General features: G+C 43.0%; 1 protein-coding gene across 2 annotated transcripts in view; it reads right to left on the reverse strand.

Annotated features, from left to right (window-relative positions):
* LOC128689970 (polyadenylation and cleavage factor homolog 11-like) overlaps positions 1–12128 on the reverse strand; it is a 68873-nt gene that overhangs the window by 30143 nt on the left and 26602 nt on the right. The window lies entirely within an intron of this gene.

Genomic DNA, 12128 nt, shown 5'->3' on the forward strand with positions numbered 1-12128 from the left:
ACTGATGAAGCCACTGTGTGGCGAAACGTTTCCTAAATAAAGATACCCAAGAGTTGCACATGTGTCTAATTTATCAACATGTCGGTTCTCTGAACCATTCATCTACGAACCATTCATCTCCAAAGTAATGAAGTACCTGTACCTCAAGGCTGAGGAGCTGTAGTTCGACTCTTTACATAAACTTACTAACATCTGCTATTGTCAAGATGTCCAGGAGCTAAAGATCAGTACCAAGAATCCCAGAAGCGTCAGCTCATTACTTCCGTAGCCTAGGCACAAAGTCGCTATTTTTTTTATCCTAATAAACATTATGAATGTTTAGGCAAATATGTTGACAATATTTGCTGAAAATTTTATGCAAATTGGTTGGAAAATATACAAAAAAAAATGGTAGAAAGTATTATTTGCCCCTTGAATAGAAAGTAAATATACACAAAATAAAACATATCCTAATTAAATAAAACACATCCTAATTAACCTTTGAATGTTTACAATTGTTATTCGTGACCAGTGAAAAATAATTCACCCTCCCCACCAGTCCTCCAAAACCCCCCTCCAACCCCCCCCCAACCCCCAAAAAACTGTGGTCTCGACTCGACTAAGTGCTATAAATTACGCACATATTAAGTATATATTTAAATATAATTGGCACAGTCATAATCCGACATTAATTTAACGCTTCTAAGCAAGTTACGTCGTCTTCGGCTGTTGGAAGTGACCTCAGTTATCGTATACAAGCTAAAGTGGTATACAAGCTAAAGTGGTATACAAGCTAAAGTGGTATACAAGCTAAAGTGGTATACAAGCTAAAGTGGTATACAAGCTAAAGTGGTATACAAGCTAAAGTGGTATACAAGCTAAAGTGGTATACAAGCTAAAGTGGGATACAAGCTAAAGTGGTATACAAACTAAAGTGGTATACAAGCTAAAGTGGTATACAAGCTAAAGTGGTATACAAGCTAAAGTGGTATACAAACTAAAGTGGTATACAAGCTAAAGTGGTATACAAGCTAAAGTGGTATACAAGCTAAAGTGGTATACAAGCTAAAGTGGTATACAAGCTAATATAAGTGGTATACAAGCTAAAGTGGTATACAAGCTAAAGTGGTATACAAGCTAAAGTGGTATACAAGCTAAAGTGGTATACAAGCTAAAGTGGTATACAAGCTAAAGTGGTATACAAGCTAAAGTGGTATACAAACTAAAGTGGTATACAAGCTAAAGTGGTATACAAGCTAAAGTGGTATACAAGCTAAAGTGGTATACAAGCTAAAGTGGTATACAAGCTAAAGTGGTATACAAGCTAATATAAGTGGTATACAAGCTAAAGTGGTATACAAGCTAAAGTGGTATACAAGCTAAAGTGGTATACAAACTAAAGTGGTATACAAGCTAAAGTGGTATACAAGCTAAAGTGGTATACAAGCTAAAGTGGTATACAAGCTAAAGTGGTATACAAGCTAAAGTGGTATACAAGCTAAAGTGGTATACAAGCTAAAGTGGTATACAAGCTAATATAAGTATACAAGCTAAAGTGGTATACAAGCTAATATAAGTATACAAGCTAAAGTGGTATACAAGCTAAAGTGGTATACAAGATGAATGGAGATCCTCTCTCTAATATAATGCACCGCTTTCAGGGAATATTTATAAAACTGAATATTTGATATATATATATACATGCATTATATATATATACATATATATATATATATATTATATATATATATATATATATATATATATATATATATATATATATATATATATATAATATATATATATATATATATATATAATGTATATGTATATATGTATGTATGTATTCACCTATTTGTACTCGCCTATTTGTGGTTGCAGGGGTCGAGTCCTAGCTCCTGGCCCCGCCTCTTCACCGGTTGCTACTGGGCCCTCTCTCTCCCCGCTCCATGAGCTTTATCAAACCTCGTCTTAAAACTGTGTATGGTTCCTGCCTCCACTACGTCATTTTCTAGGCTATTCCACTGCCTTACAACTCTATGACTGAAGAAATACTTCCTACTATCTGACTCATTTGTGTCTTCAACTTCCAATTGTGGCCTCTTGTTTCTGTGTCCCCTCCCTGGAACATACTGTCTTTGTCCACCTTGTCTATTCCACGCAGTATTTTATATGTCGTTATCATGTCTCCCCTGACCCTCCTGTCCTCCAGTGTCGTCAGGCCGATTTCCCTTAATCTTTCTTCATAGGACATTCCCCTTAGCTCTGGAACTAACCTTGTCGCAAATCTTTGCACTTTCTTTAGTTTCTTGACGTGCTTTATCAAGTGCGGGTTCCAAACAGGTGCTGCATACTCCAGTATGGGCCTGACATACACGGTGTACAGTGTCTTGAACGATTCCTTACTAAGGTATCGGAATGCTGTTCTCAGGTTTGCCAGGCGCCCATATGCTGCAGCAGTTATCTGATTGATGTGTGCTTCCGGAGACATGCTCGGTGTTGTACTCACCCCCAGATTTTTCTCCTTGAGTGAGGTTTGCAGTCTTCGGCCACCTAGCCTATACTCTGTGGTCTTCTGTGCCCTTCCCCTATCTTCATGACTTTGCATTTGGCAGGATTAAATTCGAGAAGCCATTTGCTGGACCAGGTGTCCAGTCTGTCCAGGTCTCTTTGAAGTCCTGCCTGGTCCTCATCAGATTTAATTCTCCTCATTAACTTCACATCATCTGCAAACAGGGACACTTCTGAGTCTAACCCTTCCATCATGTCGTTCACATATACCAAAAATAGCACTGGTCCTAGGACCGACCCCTGTGGGACCCCGCTCGTCACAGGTGCCCACTGTGATACATCATTACGTACCATGACTCGTTGTTGCCTCCCTGTCAGGTATTCTCTGATCCATTGCAGTGCCCTTCCTGTTATATGCGCCTGATGCTCTAGCTTCTGCACTAATCTCTTGTGAGGAACTGTGGCAAAGGCCTTCTTGCAGTCCAAGAAGATGCAATCAACCCACCCCTCTCTCTCGTGTCTTACTTCTGTTATTTTATCATAAAACTCCAGAAGGTTTGTGACACAGGATTTGCCTTCCATGAATCCGTGCTGGTTGGCATTTATACTCTAGTTCCGTTCCAGGTGCTCCACCACTCTCCTGATAATCTTCTCCATAACTTTGCATACTATACACGTCAATGACACAGGTCTATAGTTTAGTGCCTCTTTTCTGTCTCCTTTTTTAAAAATGGGAACTACATTTGCCGTCTTCCATATTTCACGTAGTTGCCCAGTTTCCAGGGACGTGTTGAAGATTGTGGTAAGTGGCACGCACAACATTGTGTGTGTGTGTGTGTGTGTGTATTTCTTTTTCGGCCCACCCTACCAAGGCAGGGTGGCCCGAAAAAGAAAAACTTTCACCATCATTCACTCCATCACTGTCTTGCCAGAGGCTTGCTAACATTACAGTTATAAAACTACAACATTAAGACCCCTCCTTCACAATGCCGACACTGTACTTCCCATCTCCAGGACTCAAGTCCGGCCTGCCTGTTTCCCATAATCCCTTTATATATAGGAGGTTTTGTGTGCGAGGGGCTTGGACTTCCAGCAGGTATGCATGAGCGTGTTTGATAGGAGTGAATGGAGACAAATGGTTTTTAATACTTGACGTGCTGTTGGAGTGTGAGCAAAGTAACATTTATGAAGGGGTTCAGGGAAACCGGCAGGCCGGACTTGAGTCCTGGAGATGGGAAGTACAGTGCCTGCACTCTGAAGGAGGGGTGTTAATGTTGCAGTTTAAAAACTGTAGTGTAAAGCACCCTTCTGGCAAGACAGTGATGGAGTGAATGATGGTGAAAGTTTTTCTTTTTCGGGCCACCCTGCCTTGGTGGGAATCGGCCAGTGTGATAAAAAAAAAAATATATAATATATATAATATATATATATATATATATATATATATATATATATATATATATATATATATATAATATATATATAATTACTATGCTCACACTCCAACAGCACGTCAAGTCCTAAAAACTATTTGTCTCCATTCGCTTCTATCTAACACACTCACGCATGCTTGCTGGAAGTTCAAGTCCCTCGCAAACAGAACTTCCTCTACCTCCTCCCTCCAACCTTTCTATTTTGTTCCATCCTCTCTGCATGTCCGAAACACCTCAACAACCCCCTTTCAGCCCTTTGGATAATAGTTTTTGTAACCCAGAACCTCCTCCTAATTTCCAAACTACGAATTCTCTGCATTATATTCACACGACACATTGCTCTCAGACACTGCTTCTTCACTGCCTCCAGCCTTCTCCTTGTTGCAATATTCACCACCCATGTTTCACACCCATATATGAGCATTGGTATAACTATGCTCTCATACATTCCCCTGTTTGCTTCTATGGAGAAAGTTCGTCTCCACAGACTTCCTTCTTCGATTCTATGATTCACTTCATCTTTCATAGACCCATCTGCTGACACGTCCACTCTTAAATATCTGAATACATTCACCTCCTCCATACTCTCTCCCTCCAATCAGATATCCAATTTTTCTTCACCTAATCTTTTTATCATCACCTTACTCTTTCCTATATTCACTTTTCTTCTTTTATATATCCTACCAAACTCATCCACCAACCTCTACAATTTCTCTTCAGAATCTCCCAAAAAGCACAGAGTCATCAGCAAAGTGCATCTGTGACAACTCCCACTTTGTGTTAGATTCTATATCTTTTAATCCCACGCCTCTTGCCAACACCTGAGCATTCACTTCTCTTACAACCCCATCTATAAATATATTGAACAACCATGGTGAGATTACACATCCTTTTCTAAGGTCTGCTTTTACTGGGAAGAAATCTCCCTCTCTTCTACATACTCTAACCTGAGCCTCATTATCCTCGTAAAAACTTTCCACCACCTTCAATAACCTACCTCCTATTCCATACATTTGCAATATTTGCCATATTGCTCCCCTATCCACCCTGTTATATGCCTTTTCCAAATCCATAAATGCCACAAAAACCTCTTTGCCCTTTTCTAAATACTGTTCACCTACACGTGTCACTTGGTCTACACACCCCCTACCTTTCCTAAAGCCTCATCCTTTACCTTCTTTCCTTCTCTCCGTCTTACTCAATTCTTTTAATAATAACTCCCATACACTTTACCAGGTGTACTCAACAGACTTATTCCCCTATAATTTTTGCACTCTTTTGTCCCCTTTTCCTTTGTACAAAGGAACTATGCACGCTCTCTGCCAATCCCTAGGTACCTTACCCTCCTCCATACATTAAATAAAGGCACCAACCACTCCAGAACTTCATCCTCCAGCTGCCTTACCCCATTTCATTCTACTCACCGCCTCATGAACTTTCCCCACACTCAACTTGCTCCTCTTCCCTATACACGAAATCACAGCTTCCCTATCTTCACCAACATTTAACAATCCCCCAAAATATTATCTCCATATTCCTGATAGCTCTAACTCTCCTCTCCTTCTTTTAGCTGTCAAATCCATTCGTTCTAGGATTCCTCAAATTATTAGTCTCACTCCCAAACTTTTTTTATTTTGAACATATTTTGTGGAAAGAAAAAATTTTTTGGGAAGGTTAAGAGAAAGAGGGGTCTTGTAGACAAGATGAAGACTCAGTTTGAGGCTACGAGGTGGGGGTCCTCTGAGTCCCGGGCTGCAAAAGAATTAGAAGCAGAGGTGACTGTGGATATTGTGACCACAGAGGAGATTATGATTATTATTATTATTATAATCAAAAAGAAGTGCTAAACCACAAGGGCTATACAGCAATGCAGGGCAGGAAGGAAGCGAGGGTATCAGGTGGCAAAAGGGAGATGGATGAGTAATAGGTTACGGAGAACAGCGGGGCAGTGGATGGTGAAAGGGTAGAGGGCAGCAAGAGATTGGTGTAGAAAGGGCTGAGGGGAGTGCAAACGGTACCAGAGTTTGTGGAGTAAATCAGTCGTTGTCAAGAAGTCAATGAGAGAGTTAGGATTAAAGGAGGGTCCAACAGCAAGAAGGGAGGGTAAAGAGTTAGTAGTAGAGCAGAGACGACGTTGGAGGTAAATTCTGCGTGCTCGTTGATAGAGAAGGCAGTCTAACAGAATGTGGCTAATCGATACTGGAACTTGACACTGCTCACAGAGAGGAACAGGGTGCCTCTCCAAGAGATATCCATGAGTAAGACGAGTGTGGCCAATGCGAAGGCAGGAGAAAGTAGTTTCCCAAGCTTGGCACTGATGTCAAGAAGACTGCCAGTAACCTATGCTCGGTTTAATAGAATGAAGTTTGTTCCCGAGCAGAGTTGACCAACGTTGTTGCCAACCGGTGTGAAGGTGGGTAGCTATTACAGCAAAATAGTCCGGAAATGGAACACCTATATGAAATTGGTAGGTCATGTACTGCTGACCGCGCAGCAGTGTCTGCCTGTTCATTGCCCTGTACGTCAACATGACCAGGGACCCAACAAAAAACAATATCTTTATGCTTGGTAAAGGTGCAAGAGGACTACAAGGGCTGACTGATGTAAATGTTGTAACATCCGAATATGAATCGTCAGGCCCAGCTGCCGATGATCGGCAAGGTGAGAGTGTTGCCTCCAGCTCCCGAAGTGTAAAATGCACATTATACTGTTCTTCTCTGAGAGAAGAAAAGTCCAAGGGTACTAACTCTATGGTAGACTTTTAGGAAAGAAACGAGGGGCATAGATGGAGCCCCCGGGAAATACGGACCAGATGAGTGCCAATTTCATTGGCAACGTCAAGAGGGTTTGCTATATCAACACTGACGACCCGTAGAACAGGAGCCGGGTCAGGAGAGTATTTACCACTCAATTTCCTCACTTTTTTCCAGACGCAGAGGTGATGGTGGAAACAATCTCGCCAGCAAGGGTGTTTAGCATCACGGATGACACGGCGAGCGATCGCACACTTCTGCTTAAAATCAAGAAGTCTCTCATCGTTTCTATTGTACCGGTACCTGCCACACGCAGCGAGTTTCGAACGTTCTGCACGAGGACAAGGAGGAGACCACCAAGGCACGCATTTATGAGAATGCCTGCCTGAGGTTTAGGGTATAGAATGAGGAGCTGCGGTGAAAACTGACGTCGAGAAGAGGTGTAGGAGCTCATCAATGGAGGATGAAGAAGGAACCTCACTAAAAGCAGTGAGCTGCGAGTGAAGGTCCCAATTTGCCTGATCAAATTGCCAGCGAGGGCTACGGAAAGGTGGTGAACATGAAGGAGAAGTAAGAATGATTGGAAAATGATCGCTGTCATGTAAGTCCGGTAGAACAGATCAGGTGAAGTCTAGTGCAGTGGAGAAAGAGCAGACCGATAGATCGATGCAAGAGAGAGTACGAGTACGAAGATCAAAATGGGTAGGAGTACCCGTATTTAAAACATGGAGGGGGTGAGGCGAGAAAAGCCTCCAACTGAATGCCACGCGAGTCACAATGAGACCCCCCAGAGGAAATAGTGGGCATTAAAATCGCCAAGTAACAGAAGTGGTGGTGGTAAGGATGAAACAAGAAAGGCAAAATCTGGGATAGAAAATGCTCGAGAAGGAGAGAGAAATATAAAGAACATATTGTAAACCACTTATTCAAGTGGATACGGGCTGCAGTGTAGTGCAGCGAGGTATGGACAAATAGACGACAGTACGGAATATCATTGCGTAGAAGAGCACTTTCATTAAAAGTCGAGATTATGAGTAGGTACCACCGAGGTTGGAGGCCGCTTAGTAACTCTGGAATAAGATAGTCGTGGAATTCTTCCTTGGAGGCTGAGACGAAAGACTGCCATGGCATAAGTGAAACCCTCTTTCTCTTTGAAACAATGGATTTCTTGTTCTTTTATGTAAACTTGGCAACGGCGTGAAGCCGGATGAGCCTCATTATAGTTAAGGCAGAAGGGAGATAGGCCACAGTATGTATGGTATGGTCGCCAGTACCACAGACTGGGCATTCTTCCATGAACCTACAATATTTCACTGGGTGGCCGAAGCGCCAGCAGTTTCTACACTGGTGTGGAGTATGGGTCGACTCTCGGACTTGTAAACGATGTCCCGCAATATAGACTGAGGATGGAAGTTCTCGGACAGTCATAAACTAAGTGAGCTACATTGCAGGGGAAGTGTCTCCGCGTGCGGGCAGCCAGTACACAAGTGCCCACTTTGAAAACTGGGAGGTATTGGAGGTCAAGTTGCTCCAGAATGTCAGTATCACATGTCCGGAAATAACATTGAACAACGATATGAGGCAGAACTACGGTACTACTGCAAGAATTGAGAGAACTAGGTTTTCGAATCGTGACAAATATCGTCTATGGAGGTAAGAAGGGGAAGATTATGAGCCTGACCAGCATTTTGCACTGTGGCAATGCGTTCAAGACATGCATGAATTGAAATATTTTAACCAACATCGTGCACGATTGTCTTGCTGATACTATGATCAGATAGTCAGTGGGAGATGCCGGTTGTAGAGAGAAAAATGAAGTTTAAGACACATGTGCAACATCTGGATATCTTTATTGTAGACGTTTCGCCATCCAGTGGCTTTATCAATACAGATTCTAGGACATACTTAGAAGACAGTAGAACTATATACAAAAGATCAGGTAATCAGTCACTTAGCCTTGGAGTTAGTGTTCACAGCATCGTGGTGGTGGAGAATCTGGAGCAAAGGCAAGGAGACTGGTGGTTATATAGGCGTCGGTGGATAGGTACGTATAGCAGACGAGGGCATAGTCACTGGTAGGCGGGATTCCTCAGTTGAATCCCTCGCTGGTAGAAGTTTCGCCATCCAGTGGCGAAACGACCTCAATAAAGATATCCAGATGTTGTATTTTATACCTTTCTTGCACAACTTGTCAGACACTGCAACATTATGGAATCTTGGTTCAGAGGACATCTGCATGACCTACACGGCTGCTTCAACTAACCCATCCCTTTGGGTAGGACCTACTTCCACTGGGGAATCCCTCCTACCAGTGACTATGCCCTCGTCTGCTACACGTCCTTATCCACTGACGCCTATATACCCGTCAGTCTCCTTGCCTTTGCTCCAGATTCTCCTCCACCAATATGCTGTGAACACTAACTCCAAGACTGAGGGACTGATTGCCTCATCATTTGTATATATTTCTACTGTCTACTAAGTATGTCATAGAATCTGTATTGATAAAGCCACTGGATGGCGAAACGTCTACAATAAAGATATCCAGATGTTGCACGTGTGACTTAACTTTCATATTGTCGGTATTTTATACCTTTCTTGCACAGAGTGAAAAATCATAGTCCACTGAGTACTTTGTAACAGTGTGTGAAAGGAGAAAATGTCGTGCTAGTCTTTCCTGGGAAGTGACTGGTAGTTGAAGTAGTGTCATCAGTTAATGGTAGTGGTCTTGTGGGACCGGTGGTGATCCAACCAGATATATGTGGGCAGTCTGAAAATCGTCGCACCATAAAAGAAGAAGCTGGAACCAGAATCAAAGACGTGCGGAGGTCGGATGTATTAAGTGTGTTAGGCGAAACTCTGGTATCAGGGGCGAGCAACAAAGTGTTAGCCGCAGAAGGTACAGGGGTGTTAGAAAGGTCCGAAGAATGGTCCGTTAACGAGGTAGGGTCGGAAGACAGCGCCGCATCAGAAAGAAGTCCAGGAGAAGTATCATGGACTTGGGACTCCATGGTTAGGTCACTGTCTCTTGTTTTTCCCAAAATAAGGAAAAAAATGCTTAAGAAAAGGGGGAAAGGAAGCTCCTAGGAGGAGTGAAAGAACCGCAAATCATTCCCCCGCAGCCAATAGACTTCAGCACGGCAAGTAGTGCAGATGTAGCATGGAACTCGTGCCATATCCTATCCTTCATGCCAGTAAACCGGCAATCCAGGCTAGCAACCTCACAACTACTGAGCCACCTCGGTGGACAGAAGAGGGAAAGCAGAAACCTGCCACAAGGCATACCTCCTTCGGTTACCTCCTCCCAGAATCCGACAGGCAGCCTCCAGAGATACACTCGTCACCCAAGGACATCACAACCCGGGAGACTGGAGAGGGATTAGGACATCCTATGATGATCCAGATTCCACGGGAAACTACATTCAAACCAAGGACCTCAAAGGAATGGGACGGTAATGATACTCGTCCCCCAACCTAGGAGCTAGAATTCGAGGGAAGGACCCCAAAGGCCAAAAGTAGGAACAGGAGAGAGGAGAGAAAGGAGGTGGAATGCTAAAGGAAGGATGGGGTATGGAAGGAGGGGACTGGTGGGTAATTAGGATCGTCGGAGGAAGACGACCGAAGGGGCTAATTTCTCAGACCAAGAGCCTCTTCACCGTACCAAGGAGCCACCCTTGAAGTGGCGTTTCATTGACCTTGCAACAGTATGTACATTTGTCTGAGGACGAATATTACTTCTAAAGAGGTCACCAGTGGCGATAGTATTAAGAATGGTTAATAATATAACCTTAATATTTAAAGGGGTAGGGGGGTAAGCCAGTGGAAGGCTTACTCCTGACTAAGACTCGAATCAGGAAAAACTTGTCCTATTTCCTGTCGATTGTTACCTAACTAGTGATATTGGTGACTAGTATTAGGGGTAATGGCGACCAGTGTTAATATTGTTGATGCCTAGTGTTAGTGGTGGTGACCAGTGTTATTAGTGGTGATGGCGACGAGTGTTAGTAATGATGACCTGTGATAGGGGTGATGGCGACCAGTGTTATTAGTGGTGATGGTGACCAGTGTTATTAGTGGTGATGGTGACCAGTGTTATTAGTGGTGATGGTGACCAGTGTTATTAGTGGTGATGGTCACCAGTGTTATTAGTGGTGATGGTCACCAGTGTTATTAGTGGTGATGGTCACCAGTGTTATTAGTGGTGATGGTCACCAGTGTTATTAGTGGTGATGGTCACCAGTGTTATTAGTGGTGATGGTCACCAGTGTTATTAGTGGTGATGGTCACCAGTGTTATTAGTGGTGATGGTCACCAGTGTTATTAGTGGTGATGGTCACCAGTGTTATTAGTGATGGTGACCAGTGTTATTAGTGGTGATGGTGACCAGTGTTATTAGTGGTGATGGTGACCAGTGTTATTAGTGGTGATGGTGACCAGTGTTATTAGTGGTGATGGTGACCAGTGTTATTAGTGGTGATGGTGACCAGTGTTATTAGTGGTGATGGTGACCAGTGTTATTAGTGGTGATGGTGACCAGTGTTATTAGTGGTGATGGTGACCAGTGTTATTAGTGGTGATGGTGACCAGTGTTATTAGTGGTGATGGTGACCAGTGTTATTAGTGGAGATGGTGACCAGTGTTATTAGTGGTGATGGTGACCAGTGTTATTAGTGATGATGGTGACCAGTGTTATTAGTGATGATAAATCTGTTACAGCTGGGAAATGTTCCTTTGGTGGAGAAATGAGATGGAAGAGGAGGAATTGATGTGAATAATAGATGGCGAACAGGAAGGGAAGGAACATCAGAAGATTTCATAATGGGTGAGGTAGTTACTTTGAAGATAGTCATGGTAGATTTCCTGAGAGAGCTAAGACTGCCGGAGTTTACCATAAGTTAACATTTTCTTTCAGATAGCTCATTTTACATTTCTCGAAAGAAAATCGTCATCGATGGGATTATACGTTGTTGCTTCTCCGTAGATAAGGTAAACATGGAATTGGTCGCAGGCTGGATTATTTTGAACAGCTACACTGCAGGCTGGTAGTCTACCGGTGATCTGTAAAATTTTGCCGGGTGCTTGACGCATCAGCATTGCCTACAATCATTCGGGGTGCTGGCTGGAGCTTCCGAACTTGTAATCTCTCTTGCCCTTTACACTGATGATACAAGACAAAGCAATCAGAGGTCAATTTTGCTACATTGTTCGGATAACTTCGATTCTGGGCAAGGAGTGTGATATGCGGGCAGTTCCACATTATTATAATCAAAACTAATTGCTAAACCCACAAGGGCTTAGCACTTAGTTTTGATTATATTCAATACTTAACATACCCTACCTGGCACTGCAGGGTAGGGTAAGTGTTGAATATGATTGAGCAGAGGCGAACAAGAGTGGAGAGTATAAAGGAGGTAGAGTTATGAAGGGAGGTGAGGAGTGTTAAAGGAAGCATAGC

Source organism: Cherax quadricarinatus, chromosome 25, assembly GCF_038502225.1.
Source record: "Cherax quadricarinatus isolate ZL_2023a chromosome 25, ASM3850222v1, whole genome shotgun sequence".
Lineage (NCBI taxonomy): Eukaryota > Metazoa > Arthropoda > Malacostraca > Decapoda > Parastacidae > Cherax > Cherax quadricarinatus.